We start from the raw sequence: 27,668 nt of genomic DNA, 5'->3' as shown, positions 1-27,668 counted from the left end.
TGAAATTTAACCCTGAAATGTATGAGGTGATGCACTTTGGAAGGAGCAATTTGACAAGGAAGTATACTATGAAAGGTCTGACACTGGGAAATTCCGAAGAACAAAGGCACCTTGGGAAGTTTGTCCATAGATCTCTGAAGGTGGTAAGGCAGGTAAATAGGGTGATGAAAAAGGCATATGATACACTTATCTTTATCAATCGGGGTATCGATTAGAAAAGCAGAGAGGTCATGATGGAGTTGTATAGAACTTTGGTGAGGCCACAGCTGGAGTACTGTGCGCAGTTCTGGTCACCACATTACAAGAAGGATGTGAATGTGCTGGAGGGGGTGCAGAGGAGATTCACCAGGATGCTGCCTGGGATGGAACATTTAAATTATGAAGAGAGATTGGATAGGCTTGGGTTGTTTACATTGGAGCAGAGAAGACTAAGGGGCGACCTGATTGAGATATTCAAGATTATGAAGGGCATGGTCATGTCTGACAAATCTATTAGGGTTCTTTGAGGGGGTAACAGGAAGTTAGATAAAGGAGAGCCAATGGATGTGATTGACTTAGATTTCTAGAAGACCTTTGACAAGGTGCCGCACAGTAGACTGTTAAATAAGTTAAGTGCCCATGGTGTTAAGTGTAAGATCCTGGCATAAGAACATTAGAAATAGGAGCAGGAGTAGGCCATCTAGCCCTTCGAGCCTGCCCCGCCATTCAATAAGATCATGGCTGATCTGTCATGGCTCAGTTCCACATTCCTGCCCTCTCCCCATAACCCTTAATCCCCTCGCTTATCAAAAACCCATCAACCCGCGTCTTAAAAATATTTAGCGAGGCAGCCTCCATGACTTCAACGGGCAGAGAATTCCAGAGATTCACCACCCTTTGAGTGAAGAAGTTCCTCCTCAACTCCGTTCTAAACCACCCCCCCTTTATCTTGAGGCTGTGCCCCCTAGTCCTACTGTCCTTTCTGAGCGGGAAGAGTCTCTCCACCTCTATCCTATCCATCCCATTCATCATCTTATATGTCACAATGAGATCTCCCCTCATTCTTCTAAACTCTAACGAGTACAAGCCTAGTTTATTCAGCCTCTCCTCATAGCTCAACCCCCTCAACTCCGGCATCAGCCTAGTAAACCTCCTCTGCACTCCCTCCAAGGCCAAAATATCCTTGCGTAAGTGCGGCGACCAAAACTGCACACAGTACTCCAGCTGCGGCCTCACCAGTGCCCTATACAGCTGCAGCAAGACCTCCCTACTTTTATATTCAATCCCCCTCACTATGAAGGCCAGCATCCCATTCGCCTTCCTGACCACCTGCTGCACCTGCAGGCTGGGTTTTTGCAACTCATGCACAAGGACCCCGAGGTCCCTCTGCACCGTTGCCTGCTGCAGTTTTTCGCCACGTAAGTAATAGTCCTTCCTACCATTATTCCTACCAAAGTGGACCACCTCGCACTTGCCAACATTAAATTCCATTTGCCAGTTCCTGGCCCATTTGCCCAGCCTATCTAGATCCTTCTGCAGACTCTCCACGCCCTCCGCGTAATTTGCCGTTCCACCAATCTTGGTGTCATCAGCAAATTTCGACACCATACACTCGGTTCCCTCCTCCAGATCATCTATATAAATGGTAAATAGCTGAGGCCCCAGCACCGACCCCTGCGGCGCTCCACTAGTCACCAACCACCAATCCAAATAGCACCCATTGACCCCCACTCTCTGCCTCCTATTTGACAGCTAATCCTCTATCCACGCTAACACCCTACCCCCAACTCCATGCCCCCTTACCTTCTACAATAATCTCTTGTGAGGTACCTTGTCAAACGCCTTCTGAAAATCAAGAAAGACCACATCCACCGGCTCTCCTCTATCCACCGCCCTAGACACATCCTCATAAAACTCCAATAAATTTGTCAGACACGACTTCCCCTTAACGAAACCGTGCTGCGTCTGCTCTATCAAGCAATTCCCCTCAAGATACCTCGCTATTTCCTCCTTGATGATGGATTCTAACATTTTACCTACAACAGACGTTAAACTAACCGGCCTATAATTCCCTGCCTTTTGCCTGCCACCCTTCTTAAACAACGGCGTAACATTAGCCGTTTTCCAATCTTCCGGCACTTCCCCGGAATCCAGCGACGTTTGGAAAATAACCACCAAGGCATCCACTATCACCTCCGCCATTTCTTTCAGAACCCTTGGATGCATTCCATCCGGTCCTGGGGACTTGTCCACAATCAGTCCTTCCAGTCTGTCGAGCACTGCCTCTCTAGTAACAATAATGTCTTTGAGACCCTCCTGTCCTACCATCTTTCCATCGCTAACACCCGGCAAATTATTCACTCCTCCGTGTCCTCCTCCGTGAAGACCGAAACAAAAAAGTTATTCAAGGCCTCAGCCATTTCCCCATCCCCTACCACTAAGTCCCCCCTCTCATCCTCTAAGGGTCCAACGTTCACCCTAGCCAGCCTCTTCCTTTTTATATATTTATAAAAACTCTTGCTATCCTTTTTTATATTAAGCGCTAGCCCAGCTTCATTGTTTATCCTACCCTTCTTTATCAACTTCTTTGTCAATCTTTGTTGACATTTAAACCTCTCCCAATCCTCTTCTCTCCCACTACTCTTAGCTACTCTAAACGCCTCCACTTTTAATTTAACACTTTCCTTCACCTCCTTCGTTATCCACGGCTTATCTCCTCCTACGGTCCTTTTTAACCATTGGAATAAATTTCTGCTGAGCACCAAGAAAGATCTCCTTAAAGATCCTCCACTGCTCCTCAGCAGACCTACCTTCCAATGCGCTCCCCCAGTCAACATTCGCCAATTCTTCTCTCATCCTTCCGTACTCCCCTCTGTTCAAACAAAGGTCGCGTGTCCGGGAACCCACTTTCTCCTCCTCCATCTGCACCAGAAACTCCACTATACAATGATCACTCTCCCCAAGAGGATCCTTCACCGCAAGGTCCCTAATTCTACCCGCCTCGTTACATAACACCAGATCCAAGATAGCTCGCTCCCTCGTCGGCTCCAACACACACTGTTCGAGGAAACTATCCCGGCAGCATTCCAAGAACTCCTCCTCGAGCCCACCGCTTCCAACATGGGTCGACCAATCAATATGCAGATTGAAATCCCCCATAATTATCGCCGTCCCATTCCTGCACGCCGCACTTATTTGCGTGTTAACAGCCCGCCCCACCTCCAGATCATTATTTGGGGGCCTATAGACGACACCCACCAGCGTCTTCCTCCCTTTGCTGTTCCTAATCTCCACCCACAACGATTCCACTTTCTGCTCTTTGGTTCCTATATCATCCCTTACTACCACCCTGATGCTATCCTTAATCAGCAGAGCTACACCCACCCCTTTTCCCTCCTGCCTGTCCTTCCTAAACACTTGATACCCCTGGACAATCAGCTCCCAGTCCCTGTCACCTTGCAGCCACGTCTCTGTAATGGCCACCAGATCATATCCATTTGTGCTGATCTGCGCCACCAGCTCATCCACTTTATTCCGAATGCTTTGTGCATTCAGATAAAGTGCCTTCGTCCCAGCCTTCACCTGGACCCTATTTGCCAGAACGCCACGAACCATACTCACGCCCCCTACTCCCTTTATTATTGGGACATCCTCGGCCTCTTCCCTTACCTGTACCCTCTCCTTAACTTTAGACCCCATAATGTCACCTACCATCGCACCCCCCCCCTCCCCCCCCATTAGTTTAAAGCCCTACCTACAGTCCTATTTACACAATTCACCAGGACTCTGGTCCCAGCACGGTTCAAACCAACCCCATCCCACCCGAACAGGAACCACCTACCCCAATACTGATGCCAATGCCCCATAAATTCAAACTCATTCCTCCCACACCAATCCCTGAGCCACCCATTCACTTCCTTAATCTTATCAACCTTACGCCCGTGGATAAAGGATTGGTTGACTGGAAGAAGGCAGAGAGTGGGGATAAAGGAGTCTTTCTCAGGATGGCAGCCAGTGACTAATGGTGTGCCTGAGGGGTCAGTGCTGGGGCCACAACTTTTCACAAGATACATTAATGATTTGGAGGAAGGAACTGAAGGCACTGTTGTTAAATTTGCAGACAATACAAAGATATGTAGAGGGGAAGGTAGTATTGAGGAAGTAGGGGGGGCTGCAGAAGGACGGACAGTTGGGAGAGTGGGCAAAGAAGTGGCAGAGGGAATACAATGTGGAAAAGTGTGAGTTTATGTACTTTGGAAGGAGGAATGGAGACATAAACTACTTTCTAAATGAGAAAATGCTTAGGAAATCAGAAACACAAAGGGACTTGGGGGTCATTGTTCAAGATTCTCTTAGGGTTAATGTGCAAGTTCAGTCAGCAGTTAGGAGGGCAAATGCAATGTCAGCATTCATGTCAAGAGGACTAGAAGACAAAAGCAGGGATGTACTTCTGAGGCTGTATAAGTCTCTGATTAGATCTCATTTGGCGTATTGTGAGCAGTTTTGGACCGTATATCTAAGGAAGGATATGTTAGCCTTGGAAAGGGTCCAGAGGAGGTTCACAAAAATGATCCCTGGAATGAAGAGCTTGTCGTATGAGGAACATTTGAGGACTCTGGGTCTGTACTCGTTGGAATTTAGAAGAATAAGGGCGATCTAATTGAAACCTACTGAATACTGTGAGGCATGGATAGAGTGGACATGGAGAGGATGTTTCCACAAGTAGGAAAAACTAGAACCAGAGGGCACAACCTCAGCTAAAGGGACGATCCTTTAAAACAGAGATGAAGAGGAATTCTTCAGCTAGAGAATGGTGAATCTGTGGAACTCTTTGCTGCAGAAGGCTGTGGAGGCCAGGTCATTGAGTGTCTTTAAGTCAGAGATAGCTAGGTTCTTGATTAATTTGGGGATCAGGGGTTATGGGGAAAATGCAAGAGAATGGGGATGAGAAAAAAATCAGCCATGATTGAATGGCGGAGCAGACTCAATGGACTGAGTGGCTTAATTCTACTCCTATGTCTTATGGTCTTATGGACAGGGTGAATAGGGACCAGCTGTTCCCCTTAGTTGGAGGGTCAGTTACAAGGGGACACAAATTAAAACTGAGGGGTAGGAGGTTTAGGGGGGATTTGAGGAAATCGTTTTTACCCAGAGGGTGGTGATGGTCTGGAATGCATTGCCTGGGAGGGTGGTGGAAGCGGGATGCCTCACATCCTTTAAAAAGTATCTGGATGAGCACTTGGCATGCCATAACATTCAAGGCTGTGGGCCAAGTGCTGGAAAGTGGGATTAGATGGGCAGGTCAGGACATTTCCTGCATCGGTGCAGACTCAATGGCCGAAAGTCCTCTTCTGCATTGTAGTAATCTATGATCTGTGATTATGCTAGTAGCTTTGTGTTTCTTTTACTTCTGGATGTGACACCTTCTAAATTTTGTTGGCCAATTTTACAAAATCAAGCTCCTTAATGAGAAGTCTTCCCAACAGGAAAGTGTATATCTTTTATTATTTCGTAAGATGTGTCTAGGCTGCTTATTGCCCATCCCTAATTGCCCTTGAGAAACCTGTGGTGAACTGCCTTCTTGAACTGCTGTGGTCCATGTGATTTAGGTATACCCATAGTGCTGTTAGGGAGTAAGTTCCAGGATTTTTGACACATCCATAGTGAAGGGATGGCAATGTAGCTCCAAGTCAGGATAGTGTGTGGCTTGGAGGGGAACTTTGTTACAAGCCCTCAGCTGTTAGTAAAGAGGACTTTGCCGAGTCAACAGCACTCAATGTGCGGTTTTCATTTCTGATTCTTAGTTTGATGCCAGGTGGTCTATCTCGCTCATTTCCTTTTGACTCTGTAGTAGTTTGGTACAACTAAGTGGTTTGCTACTCCATTTCTTAGGGCAGTTAACATAAGAACATAAGAAATAGGAGCAGGAGTAGGCCATCTAGCCCTTCGAGCCTGCCCCGCCATTCAATAAGATCATGGCTGATCTGTCGCTGCTCAGTTCCACTTTCCCGCCCTCTCCCCATAACCCTTAATCCCCTCTCTTATCAAAAACCCATCAACCCACGTCTTAAAAATATTTAGCGAGGCAGCCTCCACCACTTCAACGGGCAGAGAATTCCAGAGATTCACCACCCTTTGAGTGAAGAAGTTCCTCCTCAACTCCGTTCTAAACCGCCCCCCTTTTATCTTGAGGCTGTGCCCCCTAGTCCTACTGTCTTTTTTGAGCGGGAAGAGTCTCTCCACCTCTATCCTATCCATCCCATTCATCATCTTATACGTCTCAATGAGATCTCCCCTCATTCTTCTAAACTCTAACGAGTACAAGCCCAGTTTATTCAGCCTCTCCTCATAGCTCAACCCCCTCAACTCCGGTATCAGCCTAGTAAACCTCCTCTGCACTCCCTCCAAGGCCAAAATATCTTTGCGCAGGTGCGGCGCCCAAAACTGCACATAGTACTCCAGCTGCGGCCTCACCAATGCCCTATACAGCTGCAGCAAGACCTCCCTACTTTTATATTCAATCCCCCTCGCTATGAAGGCCAGCATCCCATTCGCCTTCCTGACCACATGCTGCACCTGCAAGCTGGGTTTTTGCGACTCATGCACAAGGACCCCGAGGTCCCTCTGCACCGTCGCCTGCTGCAGTTTTTCGCCCCGTAAGTAATAGTCCTTCCTACCATTATTCCTACCAAAGTGGACCACCTCACACTTGCCAACATTAAATTCCATTTGCCATTTCCTGGCCCATTTGCCCAGCCTATCTAGATCCTTCTGCAGACTCTCCACACCCTCCGCACAATTTGCCGTTCCCCCAATCTTGGTGTCATCAGCAAATTTTGACACCCTACACTCGGTTCCCTCCTCCAGATCATCTATATAAATGGTAAAAAGCTGAGGCCCCAGCAAGAGTCAACCACATTGCTGTGGGTCTGGAGTCACACGTAGACCAGCCCAGGTAAGGATGGCAGACTTCCCTCCCTAAAAGGCACCAATGAACCCGATGGGTTTTTACAGCAATTGGTGTTAGTTTCATTGCAACGTTACTGAGACTGCCTTTTAATTACATATTTATTAATTGAATTTAATTTCTACCTGCTACTGTGGTGGGATTTGAACCCGTGTCCCCAGGACAACAGCCCGTGCTGGTGTTATAACTGCCACCATCTCCACTGCATCACTTCCACCCCTAACCTATCAGGAAACTATGGACGTATTCTACATGATTTTCTGTCAGTTTGTTATAGTACCTGGACACTTGTGCCAAGCTGGTGGCAAGGCTCCTTGCTGGAAGTGCACTTTGGAACTGTTGCTGTTTGCGTAGTTACAGAAAATACTCTGAAAACAGCTCTGAGCTCCTAGCACTCTTTAAGGCTAAGCTCCAGTTTGCATGTTCAACACTTTCATTGTGATTTGATTTGGTATTTCTGTTTTACCCTTTATCTGAGACTACATAATAGTAACATGCAGCTTATGTGGCTTAAGTTCAGTATCATAAGATAAATTCCTATTGCCATTACGGTGCCGTAGTGGTTAGCACTGCTGCCTCACAGTTCCAGGGACCTGGGTTTGATTACTGGTTTGGGTCACTGCCTGTGTGGAATTTGCACATTCTTCCTGTGTCTGCATGGGTTTCCTCTGGGTGCTCCAGTTTCCTTACACGGTGCCAAGATGTGCAGGTTAAATTGTCCAAAGTGTCTCAGGATGTATAGATTTGAGAGAAGGGGTTAATGCATGGGGTTGTGTGGATAGGGCCTGGGGTGGGATTGTTGTCATTGCAGACTCAATGGGCTGAATGGCCATCTTCTGCACTGTAGGATTTCTATGATACAGTTGCCTTATTCTCATGGTTCATGATGATTTCATTTAATATTGCCTATTAGTCCTTCTCAACTCTCCATATTCTCAGTAGAAATCATGGAATCAGTTGAAAAGTAGAGACCAGTCTCTCTGATAGTTTCAGGAAAGTTTCAGACTTTGTCCTCTGGTGTGTAATGGGCCATTGATCTCTGCCAAAGCAGCAACAGGAAGCCGCCTCAACCATCCATTATTTAGGGCGTGGAAATGTTTCAGTTATTATGTGGCATAGTGGTTAGCATTGCTGCTTCACAGTCCAAGGACCTAGGTTTGATTCTCGGTTTGGGTCACTGTCTATGTGGAGTTTGCACATTCTCCCCATGTCTGCGTGGGTTTCCTCTGGGTGCTCCAGTTTCCGCTCACATTCTGAAAGATGTGCTGGTTAGATGCATTGATCTAAACAGGTGCTGGACTGTGGTGATTGGAGGAATTTCACAGTAACTTCATTGCAGTATTAATGTAACTTCATTGCAGTGTTAATGCTACTTATGACTAATAATAAACTGAAAATGAAATATCAGCTTGGCTTCTCAGGACTTGTCACTGCTGTCATGAGGCTACACCCTCTATTTTTGAAAACATGATTTTTTTCAACATTCAACTGAGTGGAAATGTTGCAATTTGAACTGAGGCAGAGCAAACTGCTTAAAAACGCAAGGCCACATTCCAGGGTGAAGGTGAGATACAAATAAGTTGCCCCCAGGGAGAGTGAGAAAAGAGAGAGATTTCCTATTATGCCACCAAGGTTGTAACTGTCTAATGAAGCCTGTTTAAAAAGACAAAGTATTGAGTTTTAAAACAATGGCTGCCACAGAGGGAGGCACCCAAGACCTTTGGAAATATTCAGTGGGTGAAGAGTAAGGTAAGCCTGCCCAGCCACTATAGAGAAAGATTGCAAGTGATGTAGGCAGTGTTAAGAATCTGTTCAGTAGAGGAAACAGGCTGAAGGTTGCTCTCTCCCCCCTTCTATCTTTTGGAATGTATGCTGCCTGATTCGAGTAGTCAACTCTATCAGCCTAACAAGGTCTCATAATAACTGTAACATCTTTTATATCTAACCACATCCAAAAAACCAGCCAACTCAAATCAGTCCCTTAACTGTATATTCTGATAAGTTTGTGCATGCATGCACGTGCCTACCTCTGTGTATGTGAGGGTTAATAAGTTTGCTCTTTCTTTAACTCAAGAAGCATTGTTTGATTGGCTCCTTATTACTCATAGCTTAAAAACTTAAACGCATTCTGACTTGGGAAAAATGCAGAGCCTTGTGAAAAAGAAATTTAAACCTTTGTTGTGACCAATGGAAGATGTTAAATAGAGGGGAGCCAGTTCATCCCTTCTCACCTAGTCTTAACACTATCTTACTGTAAAGTGCATACATGAAAGCATATACATGGGCGACATTGTGGTACAGTGGCTAGTACTGCTGCCTCAGCGCCAGAGACCAGGGTTCACTACTTGTGCGGAGTCTGCATATTATCCCCCATCTGTGTAGTTTTCCTTGGGTACTCTGGTTTTTTCCCACAGTCCAAAAGACACGATGGTTAGGTGTATTGGCTGTGCTAAATTCTCCCTCAGTGTCCCTTAACAGGTACCAGAGTGGTGGCGACTAGGGGATTTTCACAGTAACTTCATTGCAGAGTTAATGTAAGCCTATTTATGACACTAATAAATAAACTTAAACTTAAACATATAGTTTTGATGTTTTCAAAAGCAATAGGTGAGTACATGAGAGAATATGGGCCTAAACAGATGTATCACTTGGCACCAAACTTCTTCTGTCACGTTGTGATACTTAATAAAATCAGAAACTTTGTGCTGTGGTTGCACAAGATTACTTAAATCTCTCGTAGTAACAGTGAATGTCGTGATTAGATGCAGCACTGCCGAGTGATTTTAACAATGGTATGTGATTCCTCTAATAGTATAGTGAGAAAAGGCACTGTCTGCTGTAGCTCTAAATCATACAGGCCTAGGCTGTGGTAAACAAAAAGGAATAGCAGTTCTGGTGCTGCAGTCAGCCTCAACAGCACAAATGCCATTTTCTACAGAAGATTAGAATGAGCTCGTGCAGAGCTGTTATTGTTACCCATTGAAGGGCTCATCCCACAGGGAAGTGCTATTGCCAATGGCCCCAGAGGGCACAGATTAACAGCCATAACGTTTGAGCTCCAGGACATTGTACCTGGGGCTGTCCTCGGGTAAAGATTACATGGCCATTGCTCAAGAAGTTCAAACTTCCTTTGGATATTTTCCCTGAACTGGGAACCGTCTGTAATAAGTCTGCGGAGGTAGAAGCCCCTTCACCAAAATCCCTTTATTTACAACTCTAACAGCAGTAACAGAGTGCTGGCAGTTAGCAATCTACCTCTGGAGGTGTCAGAGGAACTGACACTCCTGGTTAAGTACAAGGCAAAGACTTCCTGATTGGCCCATTGATTGAATCCTTAATCAGGGATTTCATACTCCAATAGGCCAACCTCAATGGCCTGATTGAAGTCATTACACCATCCTAAAAACGTGATTTAAATTGCAAACTTCAGATGCTTCCGACTGTATGATGCCAAAAGTTACCAGAAAAAGTTAGAAGAATTAAAGCAACTTCTAACTTCTGGGTAACTATAGCGCTTAGCCGCATTAATCCCTCATGGGACTCCCTCCTCTGCCCCAGGATTCCTCCTATCAGCTCACCCTCCCAGGACTAACTCCTCACTCCCCATGGGATTCTGCCCCCCAACACCTCTCCACACACACACACACACACACACACACACACACACACACACACACACACACACACACACACACACGTTAACCCATGACACACAAGGCTTCCTCCAGCCCTTCCAAGACCAATTTTCAAACCTGTTGCCCAGGCCTGACTCCTGACCTCATCACTACCACCACCTTCCCCACTCCCAACCCCATTCTACCCTCTTGCCTTTTGCTCTTGCCTTCTCTCTGGCTGTTCAAAGACATTTCAACCTGGCTGGGTTTTATGCAGCTAGTGATGTAAAGATGGCATGGGGTACTTCACCTGTTACTGAACTGCCCGCGAATGGACACCCCCCAGCATTTCATAGAAACCCTACTGTGCAGAAGAAGGCCATTCAGCCCATGGAGTCTGCGCTGACAACAAATTTCTCCTGGTCTGACTCAGAAAATTGGGCAAGGTAAGATTGCTGAGATTTCCAGGTAAGTAACTTTGAGCTGAGTTGCAACCTGGCTCCATTATACTGTTATGGCCCTACCTAGGGATGTTTTATGACATTCAAAATGGATAAAGCTGGCATAATGGCAACATGGTTAGGTAAATTATCTGAATGCAGGCTGGTGCTATAGAGCCTCACTCACTGAAGGAAATGGTGGGCATGGCTCCCACTATTCTCCATCTGTTACTGGTGAAGAATTGTGCTGCATACATCTAGGTTTCTTAATCTTGCCCCAGCGGTTAACGCTTGGTGCCAGGAATATCCACATTTCAGATTTATCCTGATGTATGAAAAGCAATTCCCGAGACCCAGAAACTAGAAGCAGGAGTAGGTCATTTGGCCCTTTGAGCCTGCTCCACCCTTCATTATGATCATGGCTGATCATCAAATTCAATATCCTGATCCCCCTTTCTCCCATATCCCTTTAACTCCTGATGATTACAAAATAGCCAATAGATAACCGAATTAAACAAGACTGCTCTGAAGGAAAAGCACAAATCTATTCTGAAATGAATATAGAACCCCTTCACTAGAGCACATTAACAATGCCTGGTTTATAAACATTGCACAGAGTCGCTGGTGGTTACTTGGCATTTCTTTTTGTCTAATTCTTTATTCAGTTCTCTTGCCTTTTTGAGCAGAAATCATTCAACTGCTCTAATGGTTTTCTTTGGCTTTGAACATGTAACTGCTTGCCTATCTGGGTGCTGAGTCACTGAGACTTATTTTCATATTGCATTCTGAACATGTCTCATCTAGTTTCGCCAGGTTAGCTTATAATTATTCATAAGTGTCCACATATAGCATGTCTTGGCGTAAACGGCTGTCTTCAGTACCTGCTGACTGTCTTTTTCTTCCTTATTACCGGGTCTGAGCATCATTTGAAGATAATAGCATTCCATAATACACCTGCGTCAAATGAAAATATTCCTTTGTGCAAACTGTACAAATGAAAAGTCCATAGAGGGTAAGTACTTTGCAGCTCTATACTTGTTTGATATATAAGCTATTTAATGTAAGGGTTATAGATGAATAATACCTTAGAGTTATCTAATGTGCTGTCATGGTGGCACTGCCGTCTCACAGTGCCAGGGACCCAGATTCAATTCCCGGCTTGAGTCACTGACTGTGCGAAGTTTGCACGTTCTCCTCGTGTCTGTGTGGGTTTCCTCCAGGTGCTTCAGTTTTCTCCCACAGTCTGAAAGACATGCTGGTTAGGTGCATTAACTCAAACAGGTGCAGTAGTGTGGCGACTAGAGGAATTTCACAATAACTTCATTGCAGTGTTAATGTAAGCCTTACTTGTGACAAATAAATAAACTTTTTGCCACACCACTAGCAGTTGGTAGTATACTGTGAACTATTGTGTTAGCAAGAAAACAGTGAACGTAGGAAATAATGTGTGAAGAAAGATGACTTTATGTCAGAACTTAGTCATACCACATAATTGAGAAACAATAATATGTCTGATCAATCAGCAAAAGTCTGCATGGTGAAACTGCCATCATGCATGGGAGAAATGTTGGTATACGTACACACAGTTACAAACTCATAAGGAATTTCATGTATTTCCACAGAACAAAAGTGAGGTCTTGGTATATTAAATACCATGCAGGGTTGCTGAATCTAACAAGGAGGTGCAGGTCCTTCAAAGAACACGACTGGAACTCAGCCTCCCATTTGAAGTTGGATGCACAGTTTGTCCACAGTTTCTGTGACGTTAGTAGTATGTTAATTGCTGATAACAAACGCCCTTGAATTGTGAGTTGTCTCCTCTCAGCATCAATTGCAAAGTCTGTTGAGACTAGGTATAAAATTCCACTTGATTGTCGAAGGTCTTTTTATAAACTAGGGAAATTGGGTGGACAATGTTGGATTCCAGGAAGCACAGTTTCCAAGATCAATATGGAGCTAACAGAATCCCCTTAGCTTAATTAAGGATCAAAGAGGAACTTGGAGGGAAACTGCATTCCCAGGAAAATAAAAGACTACTGAACTCCAGAGTAAACTGATTTTCAATAAAAAGAAAGTGCATGTAAGATGTTCATTGTTTAATATCATGAACATTTATGATATGGAGATGCCAGCATTGGACTGGGGTGGGGACAATAAGAAGTCTCACAATACCAGGTTAAAGTCCCAACGGGTTTATTTGGAATCGCAAGCTTTTGGAGTGCCGCTCCTTCATCACAATCACCTGATGAACGAGCAACGCTCTGAAAGCTTGTGATTCCAAATAAACCTATTGTACTTTAACCTCGTGTTGTGAGACTTCTTAATGGACATTTCTGGCATTGAGTTATGTGGTATTTTTTCAACATGAATTTTACACTTGTGTGCCAAAATTTCCATGCAATTTATAGTTTGACTTCTTCACCCTGAGTTAGTTTTATGGAAAATGCCACCCTCGGAGAACATAACATAAGAACATAAGAAATAGGAGCAGGAGTAGGCCAACTAGCCCTTCGAGCCTGCCCCGCCATTCAATAAGATCATGGGGAGGATGCAAGTGTCCCTCCAAGCCACTCACCATTCTGACTTGGAAATATAGCACTGTTCCTCCGCAGTCATTGGTTAACATCCTGGAATTCTCTCCCTCACAGCATCCTGGGTCAACCCACAGAACATGGACTTCAGTGAATCAATAAGGTAGCTCGCCATCACCTCCTCAAGGGCAACTACGGATGGGCATTAAATGCTGGCCAGCCAGTGATGCCTATACCCCATGAATGAATTTTAAAAATCCTTCAGTGTGATTTGGACAAGCTGATATGGGCAAATGATTGGCTGATGCAATATAATGTGGATAAATGTGAGGTTATTCACTTTGGTATCAAAAACAAGAAGGCAGATTATTATCTGAATGGCTATAGATTGAGGGAGGGCAATGTGCAACAAGACCTGGGTGTTCTCGTACACCACTCACTGAAGGTGAGCATGCAGGTGCAGCAAACAGTAAAAAAGGCAAATGCTATGCTGGTCTTTAAAGAAAGAGGATTTGAATACAGGAGCAGGGATGCCTTGCTGCAATTATAAAGGATCTTGGTGAGACCACACCTGGAATATTGTGTGAAGTTTTGGTCTCCTTATCTGAGGAAGAATGTTCTTGCTACAGAGGAAGTGCAGAGAAGGTTTATCAGACTGATTCCTGGGATGACAGGACTGACTTAAGGAGAGATTTAGTATTTTAGGATTGTATTTGCTTGAGAATGAGGGAACATCTCGTAGAAATCTATAGAGAAGTCTAACAGGACTAGACAGGGTAGATGCAACAAAGATGATTCCGATGGTGGAGAGTCCAGAACGAGGCCAGGGGTCTCTGGCGTTCCCATATCCATGGGGGGTGAGGGGGAGTATTAGCACAGTTCGGGGGTGTCCTTGACATTGCTGGCCCTATCAAGCTTCGTCCCACCGACATGACGGTGAAAGCCAAGCCCCCAAAGTGTATGTGCGCAGAGTGCTGGAGAATTTGGAAAGAAAATCCAAGTGTGTAGCTGAAGAGCTGCACACTGGCTTTCTCGCCTCAGCTAACTCTGTGCAACAGTGTAAGATTCTGCCTACTGTTCCTACTCAGGGTGATGCAATCTCTGAAAGTTTTTTCTACCTAACTATTCTAATTAACATGCTGTGCACTATTACCTGATAGAGTAATTGGACCAACCTTACTGTTACAACTGTTATTTAATGACATATAAGGTGGATTCTTATGGCATCCTCTAGCTCTGAGCTCGTCAATTTTCTAAACGGACAATGTTACAACCAGGATGAGAGGCATGCACAAATTATTTAGCCCCATTGCTCTGCAAGTCATTACCAATGATGTAAAAGTCCAATTTACTCATCAAAATAGCCAATTTTTTACCTTCTCTCCTGGTCCAAAAATTAAAATAATCTTTAATCAGCTTTCTTTTAATAAACTCAGATCAATTGTTTACTATAAACAAAGTTACTATATAACAAATTGCATATATTGATTTGCACACAGTTGTATTTGGGAAGGATAACGATCTTTCTTCCAGAGAGAACACACAACACACACACACACACACACACACACACACACACACACACACACACACACACACACACACACACACACACACACACACACACGCAGATAAACAAAGGATAAATAAATGAAGGGCGCAATCTTATGACCTCGTGTTGTCCGACTTTCGACGAGACGAGGTGGTAAGATCGGGAGGGAGACCAAAAATCAAAATGTGCCTGTTTTTTTCACATCCTCTGATCGGAACGGTCCAGTTTTTCCAGCAGATAGGGAGCAAAACCAATTTAAATATTTGAGTCCTGGATACTATGGTCCAGGCTCACCTTACCTTTACCACCACGCCAGGGAGAACCTTGACCTCAGCAAATTGTTGGTGAGTAGATGCCACTTGATGGCACTGACAGTGGTACATGCCATCACTTTTGCGATGACTCAGAATATACTGGGAGAACAGTAATTGGCTGGATTAGATTTGTTCTGGTTGTTGTGTGTACAGTACATGCCCGGGCAATAATCTGGGTTGTCAGGTAAATGCCAACATTGTTGCTGTACAGGAACAGCTTGGTTAGAGGAACAGTTAGATCATGAGCAGCATGAGCAGCACTACAGCCAGGTTGCTATAGCTTTGCTATAACCAGTTTGCTTGAATATTTCTTGATATGATGTGGAATAAATCGAAGATTGGCATCTGTGATGGTGGAAACCTTAGGGGAAGGCTGGGTGGATATTTCACTCAATGTTTCTAGTTGCAAATGGTTCAAGCTTGTCTTTTGCACTCGAATGCTGGTTCTGCCATCATTGCGGGGGTGTGGGGGGCGGGGGGGGGGGAATGCTTATGGACCTTTCTCTTCCCATTAGTTCACTTGTTCACCATTATTTATGACTGAGTGAGTGTGGCAGGATTGCTGTGTTTTGATCTGATTGGGTGGTTGTGGAATTGCTTAGCTTTGTATATAATGTCCTACCTCCATTGTTTAGCATGCATGTTTTCTTGTGTTGTGTCTTCACCAGTTTAGCATTTGATTTTTGGGTATTGGTCAGGCTCCTGACATGCATTGTGTGGGCCTCACTGAACCAGGGTTGACCTTCTAACTTGATGCTAGTGCCAGAGTGAAGGACATGCTAGAGTTTCAGATTGTGGTGGAACACAATTCTACTGTAGATGTCCCACAGTGCCTTATGGATGCCCAATCTTGGGCTGCTAGACTGTTCTGAATCTATCTCTTTTAGCATGGTGGTAGGTCCACACAACATAATGAAGGATGTTTGCAGTGTGCAAATGGCACTTGGTCTCCATGAGGATTATTGGGTGGTTGTTCCTGTCAAGGAAAGGTGCAACTGCTGCAGATATGAGGATGAGGTCACCTGGGTTTCTTGCTTCATGTTGGTTTTCTCACCCTCTGCCACAGGTCCAGTCTGATGGCTATGCCCTTCAGGACTCGCAGAGTCAGTGCATACTCGATGGGCCAAATGGCCTCCTCCTTCACTGTAGGGATACTATGACTTGCCAGCTTGGTCAATATTGATGCTACAAAGCCACTCTTGGTGATGGATAATGCTGTTCCCCAACCAACAATACCTCACTGCTTCTACCATTAGCATCATAGAATTCCTACAGTGCAGAAGGAGGCCATTCAGCCCATTGAGTCTGCTATGACAACAATCCACCCAGGCCCTATTCCAGTAAGCCCATGTATTTACCCAGCTAATCGTCCTGTTCCTAAGGGGCAATTTAGCATGGCCAACCAACCTAACCCTTTGGTGTATTTGGAACATTGTGGAGCATTATTTCAAAATAGAGGAAAAGTAGTACGTGCTAATTAACAGGAAATTTCATTCTTGATGAGGACCCACAATCTGAGCCTGGAGTCAATGTTGAGGATTTACAGGGTCCTGCCTTCATGGCCATAAACCAGTGTGCCATCATCTGTGGTAGGTCAGTCTTGTAGGTGGGGCAGGACGTATCTAAGGATGGTGAAAGAAAAGCCTGAAAGGCAAGACTCCGTGAGCATGAGTATGTCAGACAGCGAGACAGCTCTCCCAATTTTGGCAGATGAGTGAGGAACCTTGAGGGTGAACTGTACTAAGAATTCCGTTCCCACATCAGAAGCCTAGATAGCTGTCAGGTGTCTGCCTGGTTTTATTCCTATCAGACTTTATTGTAGTGATTTGATACAACTGAGTGGCTTGCTAGGCCATTTCAGAAGGCAGTTAATAGACAACCGTACTGCTGTGGAGCTGGAGTCACACGTAGGCTACACAGGGTAAGGATGGCAGGTTTCCATGTGAACCTGGTGAATTTTTATGAAAATCTGGCTGTTTTGTAGTCATCATTTCTGAGCAATCTCAGATTTATTAACTGAAATCAAATTCCATCAGCTGCCATGATGGGATTTGAATTTATGTCTCTGGTTCAGTAGTTCAGGTCTCTGGGTTACTAGTAATATAAGGACCATGCTATCATAGCCAACATCAAGGCAGCTACTATGACCCAAATTCATGGCACAGGTATGAAATTCTTTGGAAAGCAGAAGGGCAGAAGTACGATAAAAGAGACGTAAGAACATAAGAACATAAGAAATAGGAGCAGGAGTAGGCCAACTAGCCCTTCGAGCCTGCCCCGCCATTCAATAAGATCATGGCTGATCTGTCGTGGCTCAGTTCCACATTCCCGCCCTCTCCCCATAACCCTTAATCCCCTCTCTTATCAAAAACCCATCAACCCGCGTCTTAAAAATATTTAGCGAGGCAGCCTCCACCACTTCAACGGGCAGAGAATTCCAGAGATTCACCACCCTTTGAGTGAAGAAGTTCCTCCTCAACTCTGTTCTAAACCGCCCCCCCTTTATCTTGAGGCTGTGCCCCCTAGTCCTGCTATCCTTTCTGAGCGGGAAGAGTCTCTCCACCTCTATCCTATCCATCCCATTCATCATCTTATACGTCTCAATGAGATCTCCCCTCGTTCTTCTAAACTCTAACGAGTACAAGCCTAATTTATTCAGCCTCTCCTCATAGCTCAACCCCCTCAACTCCGGCATCAGCCTAGTAAACCTCCTCTGCACTCCCTCCAAGGCCAAAATATCCTTGCGTAAGTACGGCACCCAAAACTGCACACAGTACTCCAGCTGCGGCCTCACCGATGCCCTATACAGCCGCAGCAAGACCTCCCTACTTTTATATTCAATCCCCCTCCCTATGAAGGCCAGCATCCCATTCGCCTTCCTGACCACCTGCTGCACCTGCAAGCTGGGTTTTTGCGACTCATGCACAAGGACCCCGAGGTCCCTCTGCACTGTCGCCTGCTGCAGTTTTTCTCCACATAAGTAATAATCCTTCCTACCATTATTCCTACCAAAGTGGACCACCTCGCACTTGCCAACATTAAATTCCATTTGCCATTTCCTGGCCCATTCGCCCAGCCTATCTAGATCCTTCTGTAGACTCTCCCCACCCTCCGCACAATTTGCCTTTCCACGAATTTTGGTGTCATCAGCAAATTTCGACACCCTACACTCGGTTCCCTCCTCCAGATCATCTATATAAATGGTAAATAGCTGAGGCCCCAGCACCGACCCCTAGGGCACTCCACTAGTCACCATCCGCCAATCTGAATAGCACCCATTGACCCCCACTCTCTGCCTCCTATTTGACAACCAGTCCTCTATCCACGCTAACACCCTACCCCCAACTCCATGCCCCCTGACCTTCTGCAATAACCTCTTGTGAGGTACCTTGTCAAATGCCTTCTGAAAATCAAGAAAGACCACATCCACTGGCTCTCCTCTATCCACCGCCCTAGACACATCCTCATAGAACTCCAATAAATTTGTCAGATACGACTTCCCTTTAATGAAACCGTGCTGCGTCTGCTCTATCAAGCAGTTCCCCTCAAGATGCCTTGCTATTTCCTCCTTAATGACGGATTCTAACATTTTGAAGTGTTAGTGAATGGCAAGTGGCTTGCTTTCCCCAGGGATTAGGTCCTCTGTTCATATTGTGCATATTGAAGGCAATAGATCAAAGTTTACAGATAATACTAAGAAGGACCTTTGGGGTACTGGGAGACTGGGGAAAACTCTGAGGTCTGTGAGAATTCTCTGAGCCAGTTTAAGGAGGAATAAACTTCAAAATCTACTTGAAGATTAGAGAATGGAGTTCATGGAGGGGGGGGGCGTGGTCAGAGAAAACCTGGCACCCTTTACGATTTGCATTCAAAATGAAACTATTTGAACACCTGCAATTCCATTTTCTGGAACTGCCTCATGAATAACCACATTGTTCACTGGTCTGTGGCATACCAACCTAATGGGCTCCAAGATACAGTATTGCAGTAATCGCTAAGATTTGAGCTTGTAGCCAAATCTTAGAGATTGCCAAATATTTCAAAACAATCCCAAGTCAATATTCCCACGCTACCCCATATCTCTTGATATCTTTAATAACTGTCGATCTCTGACGTGAACATACTCAATGATTGAGCTTTCACAGCCCTCCAGGCTAGAAAATTCCAAAGATTCATTACCCTCTGAGTGAAGAAATTTCTCCTAAACTCAACCTTAAATGACCTACCTCTTACCCTAGGGGAAACATCCTTCCTGCATCCACCCTATCCAGCCCTTTATGATTTTTTTTCAATGAAATCCTCTCTTGTTCCCCGAAACTCTAGAGAATACAGGCCCAGTCTCCCCAGTCTCTTCTGATAGGACAATCCTGCCATCCTGGGAATCAGTCTGATGAACCTTTGTTGCACTCCTTCTATGGCAAGTATGTCCTTCCTTATATAAGGAGACCGGGGCTTTATACAACACTAGCACCACTTCTATATTCCACAACTCAAATCCTCTTGTAATAAAAGCAAACATACAAAGAACAAAGGAAATTACAGCAGAGGATCAGGCCCTTCAGCTCTCCAAGCCTGCCCAACTTAACTAAAACCCTCAACCATTTTGGGGACCATATCCCTCTATTCCCATCCTATTCATGTATTTGTCAAGATGCCCCTTAAAAGTTGCTATCGTATCTGCTTCCACTACCTCCCCCAGCAACGAGTTCCAGGCACCCACTACTCACTGTGTAAAAAATCTGCCTAGTACATCTCCTTTAAACCTTGCCCTTGCATCTTAAACCTGTGCCCCCCAGTAATTGACTCTTCCACGCTGGGAAAAAGTTTCTGACTATCCACTCTGTCCATGTCTCTCATAATCTTGTAGACTTCTATCAGGTTGCCCCTCAACCTCTGTCGTTCCAGTAAGAACAAACCAAGTTTCTCCAATCTCTCCTCATAGCTAATGCTCTCCATACCAGGCAACATCCTGGTAAATCTTTTCTGTACCCTCTCCAAAGCTTTCACATCCTTCTGGGTAGTGTGGCGACCAGAATTGAACACTGTATTCCAAGTGCGGTCTAACTAAGGTTCTATAAAGCTGCAACATGACTTGACAATTTTGAAACTCAGTGCCCCAGCCGATGAAGATTAGCCTGCCTTTTGCCTTCTTGATTATTTGCTGCACCTTGTTCAGTGGTTCATGAACAAGGATCCCAGGTCCCTTTGGACATCATTATTTCCCAATCTCTCCCCATTTAAGAAGTATTATGCATTTCTGTTTCTCTTACCAAAGTGGATGGGGGCGAGTCTCCCACCCCGCTGTGCTGCTCTAGTATTCTCGATTCTCCTAGCCCGCTACTCCTTGGTATCCTGTATTAAAAGGGATATAGAGTATAAGAGTAAGGAGGTTATATTTAATTTCTATACGACACCAGTTTGGACTCAGCAGGAAAATTGTGTCCAGTTCTGAGCATCACACTTTAGAAAGGATGTGGTTTGATTTGATTTATTATTACCACATGTTTACGGTGAAAAGTATTGTTTCTTGTGTGCTATACAGACAAAGCATACATTCATAGAAAAGGAAAGGAGTGCAGAATGTAGTGTTACAGTCATAGTTAGGGTGTAGAGAAAAGATTGACTTAATACAAAGTAAGTCAATTCAAAAGTCTGATGGCAGCAGGGAAGAAGTTGTTCTTGAGTTGGTTGGTATGTGACCTCAGACTTTTGTATCCTTTTCCTGATGGAAGAAGATGGAAGAGATAATGTCCAGGCTGCATGGGGTTCTTAATTATGCTGGCTGCTTTTCTGAGGCAGCAGGAAGTGTCGACAGAGTCAATGGATGGGAGGCTGGTTTGCGTAATGGACTGGGTTTCATTCACAAGCTTTTGTAGCTTCTTGCGGTCTTGGGCAGAGCAGGAGCCATATCAAGCTGTGATACAACCAGAAAGAATGTTTTCTGTGATGCATCAGTAAATGTTGGTGAGAGTTGTATCAGACATACCAAATTTCCTTAGTCTCCTGACAAAGTAGAGGAGTTGGTGGGCTTTTTTAACTATAGCGTCAGTGTTGGGGGACCAGGCCAAGTTGTTAGTGATCTGGACACCTTGAAACTTGAAATTCTCAACTGTTCCTACTTCACACTCATTGATGTAGACAGGGACATGTCCTCCATGACGCTCCCTGAAGTCAATGACTATCTGTTTCATTTTGTTGAAATTGAGGGAAATATTGTTGTCGTCACACTAGTTCACCGGATTCTCTATCTCTTTCCTATATTCTGTCTCATCATTGTTTGAGATCTGACCCACTGCGGTGATGTCATCAACAAACTTGAAAATCGAACTGGAGGGAAATTTGGCCACATAGTCATAGGTGTATAAGGAGTATAGAAAGGAGCTGAGGACACAGCCTTATGGAGCACCAGTGTTGAGAATGTTTGCGGAAGTGGTGTTGTTGCCTAACTGTGGTCTGTGGGTTGGAAGTTCAGAATCCAGTTGCAGAGGGAGGAGTCAAGGCTCAGGACACGGAGTTTGAAGGTGAGTTTCATAGGAAAAATAGTGTTGAAGGCTGAGCTATAGTCGATAAATAGGAGTCTGACATCGACATCTTTGTTATTTAGGTGTCCCAGGGTTGCGTGCAGGGCCAGGGAGATGGCGTCTGCTGTGGATCTGTGGCGGCGATAGGCAAACTGTAGTGGATCCAGGCAATCTGGAAAGCCAGAATTGATTCGTGCCATGACAAATTTTCAAAGCACCTCATAATGATGAATGTCTGAGCATTAATGATGGCAGTCGTTAAGGGTTTGGGAGAATTCCACCCTAAATGTTCAATTATGACATTGCTTATAATTGTCTTTAGCATTTTCCCTACTATAGCTGTAGAGCTAATAGGTCTGTAGTTCCCTGTTTTCGCTCTTCCTCCTTTCTGTAATAGTGGGCTTGCATTAGCCTGAAGGAAAGAACTGAAGGATGTGCATTTCATGTTGTCATTCAACAATCTTCCAGAAAATTCTTCAGCATCAATTCCAGCATTGCTGTAACATCTGGTGCTTATTTGGTACTATCTCTATTCTCCCTCTACTGTGAAACCTGTTGTTGCTGGATATTTTCAGTTGCATTATCCACCCATGGGTGCTGACTAGAAAAGTTAGCGCTCCAGTTGGCTGGAGTAAAGAATTATGTTATTAATGATGCAGCTGCATTCTCTGGATGTGACAAGAATCATTTGGACAGCTGTCTGAATGGGTTTCTCAACAAGGACATCTCATCTATGGGTTCCTTGAAAGCACAGCTAACTAATTTAAAAATAAAGTGATGCTCTGAATGGTAATCCCTGTGTATCATTCTCTCAATCCCCACTCCCAGTTGTAAAAACTATGTGACCACCATTTGGGTCCAAGGCGATGTACTGGGAGCAGAGCTGCTGGGAGATGGATGGATCTTAAATTTTGAAGGCATTAACGGTGTGGTACCAGGCTTAAACATCACCCAGCAGAATCAACAAAATGACTGGGGGTAGTCCCAGTATGGACCTGTGGATGAATTCTCTGAGGGAAGTTCTGTTCCTTCCTTCTGTTCCTCCTGAAGTAAAAATGATCCTGAAATTTTGAGTCCAGTTGCAGGCCTCCAGAATTTCCTCCCAATAACCATCAAAGGGTCTGATAAGGGGCAACCTCAGAAGCGTCATTGATGCTGGAACAGTTAGGAGCCGAATACCTGGCTGCTGTAATGTGGTTGTATCATTCCTCAATTCCTAGGAAAAGATCTGTGACTCTTTTAAACTGTTTATGTTTGAGATAACTATTCTTCTCCAATTTGGGCACTTCACGCATCCTTGGTTTTGCTTTGCTTCCCCATTGGCCTGAGGTTTTGGAATTCCTTCCTTAAATCTTTCTGCACTTCTCTCTCATTTCATCATAGAATCCCTACAGTGCAGAAAGAGGTCATGTGGCCCATTGAGTCTGCACCAACCACAATTCCACCGAGGCCCTATTCCCATAACCCCACATATTTACCCTGCTAATCCTCTGACACTAAGGATGATTTAGCATGGCCAATCAATCTATTCAGCACATCTTTGGACTGTGGGAGGAAACTGGAGCACCTGGAAGAAACCCACCCAGACACGGGAAGAATGTGCAAACACCGCACAGACAGTACCCAAAGCCAAAATTGAACTGTGGTCCCTAGTGCTGTGAGAAAAGTGCTAGCCGCTCTGCCACCCAAAGTTTAAATTGATCCTTGAAAACTATCACTTTAAACAAGCTTGGTGTCAAATTAACCTGATGACATGGTACTATTTTAAAGGCATAAGTGGATAAATTGGTGTTGCTGTAGGTTTTGAGGCTGACACTTGACATGAGGTTTGCTATCCAGTCAAGGGAAGTGTCATTCATTAACTGACCTTGGAAGGATACAAGGAAGCTGATACAGGCAACAGTTAGGTATGTGACACCTCACTGCAGAACAACCCTGAAAATCCAGCCCCAAGCTGCCTATGTCTCTATCATATGAAAGTGTTTTTAAGTTCTGTTCTGCGAAGGAGAAGTTTAATTAGATAAACACATGAGGTAAAAAGGAATAGAAAGTTATGCTGATAGGGTTAAACAAAGGGGGGGTATGAGGAGGCTTGTGTGCAATATAAACACTGGCTGAACACCAGATGGGCTGAATGGCTGTTTCTGTGCCGTGGGCCCGTTGTAATTCTGTGCCATATATACATTTTTTAAAAAAGTTATTTAACTTGGGTCACTGAAATGAAGAGCCTATTCTTGGTTAAGTATTTTTTAAAAGCATAAATAAGGTGTAGTCTTGTACTGTACGTGACCTTGCCTTCCAAAGCAAAAACATTCTTTTCCTGTTTTATTTATGTTCCCATTAACTCCAGGCAGGAAGCATTAAATGGGTGTGTTATAAACATTTTCACTGCCCAGATTAGGCTTCCTACGGGTGGCCCACGAAACGGCTTTTCCTCTAATCTAGAGCGGGCGGGCTGTATTTTTCTTCAGAGGCTGGAAGCTGATTGAAGTAAGATGGGAGGAAGCAAGTGAAAAGGGGAGGGCGATTAGTGCAAGTAAAACAGTAGAAAGGGGTGGTTGGGGGGAACCGTCGCGTGTATCTGGGCAGGGATGGGGTCCTCCTCTCAGCAACACGTGACGAGCAAGAAAACAGCCAAGTGCGAATAAGACTGCAGCAGCCAAGCAGCCAAGCACATGTAGGCAGATGCCAGGAAAAATAGAAAACAGTGCTTGTCGAGGAGCTCGATGCGACAGCACACTCCAGTCAGTCAGCAGCTGGACTGCTGCACACTTCAGGCAACGGTTACCCTCCCCCCCCCTTCCGCCCACCGTCACCGCTGCAGTAAAAGGTGATTACACCAATTAACAGCCGCATGGGAATGATAACCTGCTCAGACAGGAGGATCAGCACGGGGCACCAGCTGCCCCGGAGAGAGGGGAGGCAGTGAATTCTGAAGTGAATCGAGAGTGAGAGAGAAAAGAGACATGAGATTCCTGAGAAAACAACAGGTAACAAGGAAAACTTTGCAATCTGTGAGAAAGATTTGACGTGTTTGCATTAATCGTGATGATGCTTAAGCCATGCCCCATATGTAAAGGAATTCTAATGGGTCCAGGTACAGGACAGTCTATGTTGAGTATGGAAAGTGTTTGTTACCTCAGTTAAAACTTCAGTTTCCACAGCATTCAATAGGAGCTGTTTAACCACAAGGGAAAGTAAAATCAAAGCTTTAAATGATGTAATAGATATTTTTCATATTTCAGTTGCGTTGCTTGCCATAAATTGATTTCTGTCTGGTTACTTTTCTCTTTGCTGGGAGTTTTTTAATGCATGCCTCTCATCGCTGTAATACTCTTTATATGGCTCATTCTCCCACGTATGTCAATATAAATGTGTTATGGTTACAATCAGCATTTTTACAAATGGCTCAATACAATATGAACCGTATCCTGGGATCGATATTTACTCCCGTCTCCTTGGCAGAAACTGGGTGGGCAGTTAAAACTGGACCAGCAGCTTTCCTCCTCTGATAACACGGGAAGTAATTTTAACCTGTTTTTAGCACCCATCTGGAAGATAAGATGGAAAGCAGCGGTGACCTGCTTTAAATGTGCAGATAAGGTCTGAGGTTAATGGAGTACAGGTGCGGTTTTTGCTCAAAGACTGCGTAAGATCCAAGGCACTGAGGTTTCACAAACAGGACATGTGTAAGGCAAGCTAATCCGGGGTCAGTGGAGACATTCTTTTGGTGTTTGGCGGACTAGATAGTTCAGAAGGTTTCCCCCTGCCCCACAGCTCTCCTCCACCATGATACCCTGATTTTTACCTCCCCTCCTGGCCCCTACTTCCTTTTGCACTTAGGGGAAACTTTGCAATAGTCAACTATGTCCCCAGCGACAAGCCTCCTGAGGTTAGAAATTCCACTCCTAACCATCAACCAGCAATGGCTTCCCACAGGGTTTGGACAGAAGCTAAGCAACAGCCAATCTCCCTGGCCTCGAGCTGTCGGATCCAGACTATACAAAATGCAAAATTGGATGAATAATAGGAAGCAGAGATAAATGGTCAATGGATATTTTTCAGACTGGAGGAACGTTTGTAATGGAGTTTCCCAGAAGTTGGTGTTGAGATTATGATCTAAATCTTGGTGTGCAAGGAACAATTTCAAAGGTTGCAGTTTGTAAACTGTGAAGAGGATGGGGTAGAACTTCAAAAGGATGTTGGCAAGTTGGTGGAGTGGGCAGATAGGTGGCAGATGAAGTTTAACGCGGTGTCGAAATTTGCTGATGACACCAAGATTGGTGGAACGGCAAATTGTGTGGAGGGTGTGGAGAGTCTGCAGAAGGATCTAGATAGGCTGGGCGAATGGGCCAGGAACTGGCAAATGGAATTTAATGTTGGCAAGTGCGAGGTGGTCCACTTTGGTAGGAATAATGGTAGGAAGGACTATTACTTATGTGGCGAAAAACTGCAGCAGGCGATGGTGCAGAGGGACCTTGGGGTCCTTGTGCATGAGTCACAAAAACCCAGCCTGCAGGTGCAGCAGGTGGTCAGGAAGGCTAATGGGATGCTGGCCTTCATAGCGAGGGGGATTGAATATAAAAGTAGGGAGGTCTTGCTGCAGCTGTATAGGGCATTGGTGAGGCCGCAGCTGGAGTACTGTGTGCAGTTTTGGTCGCCGCACTTACGCAAGGATATTTTGGCCTTGGGGGAGTGCAGAGGAGGTTTACTAGGCTGATACCGGAGTTGAGGGGGTTGAGCTATGAGGAGAGGCTGAATAAACTAGGCTTGTACTCGTTAGAGTTTAGAAGAATGAGGGGAGATCTCATTGAGACATATAAGATGATGAATGGGATGGATAGGATAGAGGTGGAGAGGCTCTTCCCGCTCAGAAAGGACAGTAGGACTAGGGGGCACAGCCTCAAGGTAAAGGGGGGGGGCGGTTTAGAACGGAGTTGAGGAGGAACTTCTTCACTCAAAGGGTGGTGAATCTCTGGAATTCTCTGCCCGTTGAAGTGGTGGAGGCTGCATCACCAAATATTTTTAAGACGCGGGTTGATGGGTTTTTGATAAGCGAGGGGATTAAGGGTTATGGGGAGAGGGCAGGAATGTGGAACTGAGCCATGACAGATCAGCCATGATCTTATTGAATGGCGGGGCAGACTTGAAGGGCTAGATGGCCTACTCCTGCTCCTATTTCTTATGTTCTTTTGATTTGTGAAGTGATGCAATTTGCTAGGAAGAACAAGGAGAGACAACATAAAATAAAGGATAAAATTCTTACGGGCTGCAGGAGTAGAAGGGCTTGGGTATATATATGCACAAGTCATTGAAAGTGGCAGGACAGATGGAGAGAGTAATATTAGTATTTTGCACTTTAATAGTAGGGACGTAGAGTACAAGAGTAAAGAGGTTATGTTGAAATTCTACAAGTCACTATTTAAACCTCAGCTGAAATATTTTGTATAATTCTGCCATGCTATAGGAAGGTGGTGAATGTACCAGAGAGAGTGCTGAAGAGGTTTACAAGAATAGTTCCAGGAATGATAAACTTCAGCTATAAGGATAGATTGGAGAGAGCTGAAGAAGGTTAAAAGGAGATTTGATAGAGATGTTCAAAATTGAGGGGACTTGACATAGTAGATAGGAAGATGCAGAGTGGCACTGTGGCATTGTGGTTTAGTACTGCTGCCTCCCAGTGCCAGGGACCTGGGTTCAATTCTGGCCTCTGGTCACTGTCTGTGTGGAGTTTGCACATTTTCCCTGTT

General features: G+C 44.8%; 1 protein-coding gene across 5 annotated transcripts in view; it reads left to right on the top strand.

Moving 5' to 3' along the window:
- pdzd2 (PDZ domain containing 2) overlaps positions 1-27,668 on the top strand; it is a 456,346-nt gene that overhangs the window by 170,432 nt on the left and 258,246 nt on the right. Inside the window, exon 1 of one of the 5 annotated variants that reach the window (XM_080212334.1) lies at positions 11,756-12,012. The exons of 3 other annotated variants lie outside the window; for them this stretch is intronic. The gene's annotated coding sequence lies outside the window, so the exon portion shown is untranslated. Of the gene's footprint in view, positions 1-11,755; positions 12,013-24,494; positions 24,909-27,668 lie in introns of those variants that run through there. One more of the 5 variants, XM_080212244.1, reaches the window with a different exon arrangement.

Source organism: Carcharhinus amblyrhynchos, chromosome 1, assembly GCF_965287045.1.
Source record: "Carcharhinus amblyrhynchos chromosome 1, sCarAmb.v2.hapA, whole genome shotgun sequence".
NCBI classification, from domain to species: domain Eukaryota; kingdom Metazoa; phylum Chordata; class Chondrichthyes; order Carcharhiniformes; family Carcharhinidae; genus Carcharhinus; species Carcharhinus amblyrhynchos.
Note: the sequence above shows the minus strand (reverse complement) of the source record. Positions and strands in the feature narration are given on the sequence as shown.